Raw genomic sequence first — 4,935 nt, forward strand, 5'->3', positions numbered from 1 at the left:
GAGTTGTGGGTGGAAGAAATGGTCAGGACGGTCCGGACCAGATGGAGAAGAACAGGGAACGACGCTGATCAGAGAAGACGTCACATGTGACAACACTTTAAACTACATACCCACTGATAAATAGATATTGTAATTTGTGTGCATTGCAGCTTTTTTATTTTTTTTTTTGCTCGTCAACTTCGGTCGGAGTGCCCTACCAAAAAAAATTTTCAGAGGGGTGCCCCGAGCCGAAAAAGGTTGGGAAACTCTGGCCTAGAAAAACCTAGACACAGTAATAACAATACCCTCTGAGTCCCCACGGACAGGCAAACGGGATCTATTGCTAAAGAGGAATTAGCGCAATCCCTCAGAACACCTCCAGTAGACAAGGTGTCCCCATGGAACGGTAACAGGGATGCAACATAGGACACTGTTCACACAGGACACACAAACTGGACACTCCACTAGCGAAGTAGCTATTAATAATAAATCCAAATAAACTACTGCCCAGCGTGGTCCGAAACTGACCAAGTAGGAAAACAAAAATATAAAACACAGAACTTTATATAAACAGATACAAGAGAAATCACAGTGTGAACAGACACATAGCAAAAAGAACATACAAATCCTAAAACCGACTAAACAAACAAAGCTTAAAATCTACTAAGAGCATGCCACATAACATTGGCTAAAACCAGAAAATACAAAATACATGCTAAAACAGAGATAGTAGATTTAAAGCTCAAACAAATAGTGTTTCACCAAGAGCTCCATGCAGCATGTCCAGCATCTTAGCAAGTCAGGAAGTAATGATCTCAATCACCAGCCAGAGGCTAGACTGGGCTGACATTAAACAGACACACCCTAGGAGCTATTGGCTAGCAAGCAAAAGGCTATTAACTATTCCCTGGCCAGGGAACATAAAACTGTTCACACACAACCAAACCAATAGCTGTATGTGAACACAGGCCAATACAGACATGATAATTACAGGTCCCATTATGTACCCCTGGGTTGCCACAGTTGGTTAAAATAAGCTTAAAGTGTGTGTGTTTTGCCTTCCTCTGGATCACAGTAGGTTATAGGTTAAACTTAATGGACTCTGTTCTTTTGTCAGCCTTATCAACTAGATAACAACATATTCAGTTCCAATGATTACTGTTTGCTGTCAATGGATGAAAGCATTTTTTTATGTCTAGAGGCTAAAAATCTGTTCGGACCTTTGTTAAAGTTCAGTTTGCTTAAACTGTATCCAGTACAGGGAGTTCTCTGTAAGTCCATGTGTAGCTATGGAAGATTTCCCATATATTCTCAGCATTTTACAGTACAATGTATGTGAATGGGGTTTTCAAAACACAAATCCGAAAATCATGCCGCATTTGTTAATATGCAGCATTTTTTTACCCTGACTCCATTTCTTCAGCATTCTCACAGAAAGTAAAAGTGAGGTAGATGAAAGGGAATAGCACAATGGGATTCACAGGGTAAACTATTAAGATAACTGTTTTATAAATTCTAGGTCAATTTTGTTTATATAAAAAAATGCCTAAATAAAAAAAAGAAGAGTAAAACACAGTGTTATTTTACTTGGAGACTTCCTGCTTGGCATTGACTCTGGTTGGGCAGTATTCAAATTGACTGTCCTAGCAACATTATATGTCTTCCAGATGCTGTGTAATGTGAACGTATTGTCGATATGAATTATGAGACCCTTTAAGCAGGTAGATTTTTAATATCCAACCTTCATATATAAATTCGTAACAAGTCATGTGGCACATTGAACAGACAATGGCTCTAAATTCTAAGTGATGCTGTTAAAGAATACCAATCTTTCTAAGATATGCACAGATTTCCATAGACTCCACACACTACAGGGTGACATGACTATCTCCTGCTCAGCAATGCGAGATATACCTAGGTTCAAAGAAGGGACAGCCTTAACTTTCTTGGTTTCATATAAAAAGTGTTGAAAGTGTACCTGACCTTTAAAAACGTTTTACATGTCTTAGAGAAAAGCCTAAACTTTTGGTCGGCCAGGGTCTGAGTGTTTAAATCCCCACCAATTCTTAGAATGGGCAGGGAGGGACGCATGTACTGACCGAGACAATCCCATAGACTTGCATTGTATGTTTGTCTTGTAAGTGTGCTCTTTTACCGTCTCATTTTTAGCAAACTGTAGGGGTCTAAACGTTCATGTCTCTATAACATCCTAAAAATGACAGTACCCATTAAAAGAGTGTGCCAGTTCAACCATCCACTGTTAAATGCAGTATTCGAGTTTCAGAAATTTTTATTTAGAAAAAGACACTGTCATTTGAACAAACTTTGCATAGATCAATAGTATAAGCAAATACAGTCGTCCCTAAAATTACAATATTAATCGGATCCATGACGACCATTGTATGTTGAAACCATTGTATGTTGAGACTATTACACTTTGGAAACCTGGTAATTGGTTCTGGAGCCCCCAGAATAGGAAAAAGTGAGGATTTAAGAAAAATAAGTAGATAACTAATACAAATTAAGCTGCAGGAGCTGCAGGAGCTTCTTCATGGTAGTGTACAGTGTCCCCAAAAACATTTTTTTTTTTTAAATGGAGCCTCCCCCACCTGGAGCAGCTATCCCTGGCACAGGTAAAGAGTTGTACAAAACATGTAGTACCTCCCTGTACTGTAGGGGGCCCTTCCAGACAGCCAGTCAGTGCAAGCACTTCAGTACTACAGGGGTTTACCAGTGAAATGCCCATTCTGATTGGTCGGTCCTTCCAGCCATTGACATGTTTTTCAGATCTAGACTGTCTGCAGCATTGTACGGTATGTTGAGTCTGGTTTCAAGTTCCAATGGTCCAGAAAAGACCATTGTATATTAAAAATATTGTATGTTGAGGCCATTGTAAGTTGAGGGATCACTGTATAAGAAACTTTGTAAACTATATTTTTAGACAAAAAATGTTTTTTTCTCCTGTAATCAAGCTTCTTCCCTCTCCCCCTCTCCTGTGAAACTGTCTTCCACTTAAAAAATCAGCTCATATTTGTCCTGTGTCTACAAGACAACTCTTGTAGGGGGGGAGGGGAGCTCTGCCCACCAGCTCTGGGAGAACTGCAAATTATACCCTGCGGAGCAGGGTGATAGGGTATTTCCGCTATGAGTGGAAACGGAGCTACCTGGCCGCAGCCGGGAGCTCGTTCTGAAGTCCCTCTGTGACTGCTGACGGTACATCCACTTGAAATATGCGGCGGATGTTCCTCTTGTGCCCTTAGAGTAGGGTCACACGTGCCATATTTTGCTGTGTATTTGTTGCTGAATATTTTCCTACCCATTGAAGTCAATAGGTAACAAAATCAGCTGCAGAAAATAGACAGCAAAATACATCACGTATGACCCTAACCTTATATTAGATCAGCGACACAAAAATCGCTGAGAGCCTTACTCTTCTCCCTGCTCATTCTCCTGATCGGTGGGGGTATCAGCATAGACACCCTGACTGATCTTTGTCATGTATGACCTCAAATGTTTTTTCAAGTGAAAGGTAAACAAGTGGTTAAAGGGAACCTGCCATCAGCGTCACCAGCACTATCCTGTTGGTAAAGACTGGCAGTGCAGGTAACCCTGATGATAATGATACTTACCTATCCCCGATCCGTGTCTCAGTTTGCCCATTATCCTCCTTATTCAGGCAGCAGGCTTGGTGTACGTCAGCGCTCCAGGCGCATGCTGATGTCACAGCTGCTGCTTCCTGAAGTCTGCTTGCCCCCGGGCCAAGTGAGGAAGCAGCAGCTGTGATGTCAGTGTGTTCCTGGAGCACCGCTTGTTCACCAAGCCTGATGCCCGGATAAGGAGGATAATGGTCGAACAGACCACGGATTTGTGATAGGTAAGTATTATCATCAGTGTCACTCCTGCTACCAGCCTGTACCAACAGGTTAGTGCGGGAGACACTGATCACATATAAACTTTGAAGTCAATGGGGGAGATTTATCAAAACCTGTGTAGAGGTAAAATGTTGCAATGCTCATAACAACAAATCAGATTGCTTCTTTCATTATCAAAAAGGCTTGAAAAATTATTTTAAAAATTATAGAGAAACAATCTGATTGGTTGCTAAGGGTAATTGCACCACTTTTCCTCAACACAGGCTTTCATAAACCTCCCCCAATAGGATCGGGCACCATTGGTGTCTGGCAGTCAGCAGATCCACTGGTGCCATTTTTTTCTGTTCTGCTCCAGTGAGGCTAAGTTTTCACTTGGTTTTTTTCTGGTAGTTTTTGGATATCTGCCACTGCAGCTTTTGAGCCAAACTCAGAAGTGGATCCATAAGGGAGGAGAAGTGTAAGTCCTTCCTTTATATGTCCTATTCCTTTTGAATCCACTTCTGGCTTTGGCTCAAAAACTGCAGTGGCAGCATTCCAAAAACTGCCAGAAAAAAAAACAAGTGGAAACTTAGCCTGATAGAGGAGAATTATTGAAAAGATAACGCAGGTGTGACCCCAGCCATTTATATTAGGGGCGCAATGATAACAGTATCACATACAGTAGAAGAATTACACACCCTAACAAGTACTGTACTCCTGCTCCAGTGACACTAAAGTCCTAGTTTATGTTGCTATATGCTGGGACATAAAGTCCTTCTTCTGCTATCTTTCTTCTAGGCTAGTAACCAAGAAAGACTAGCTGCAGACTGGAGCTCCATTCTACACAGGAAACACGTGACCCTTAACTGACTTTTTTTTAACTCAACTTTAATATAACAAATCAAACAACACTTCTCGATCAAGGACAGCAAGAAGGGTTGTGTGTTCCTTTTTTAAGTTAAAATAAAAATTAAGTGGAGATGATATTTCCCGTCCAGAACGGGTCTCCAGCCTGCAGCCAGACCCCTCTCCCAGCAGCACCCACTATCCTTAGTGCCCATACGTGCCACCTCCGTCACGTCATCACGTAATTCCGTACTCTACG

Source organism: Hyla sarda, chromosome 7, assembly GCF_029499605.1.
Source record: "Hyla sarda isolate aHylSar1 chromosome 7, aHylSar1.hap1, whole genome shotgun sequence".
In the NCBI taxonomy this organism is placed as follows: domain Eukaryota; kingdom Metazoa; phylum Chordata; class Amphibia; order Anura; family Hylidae; genus Hyla; species Hyla sarda.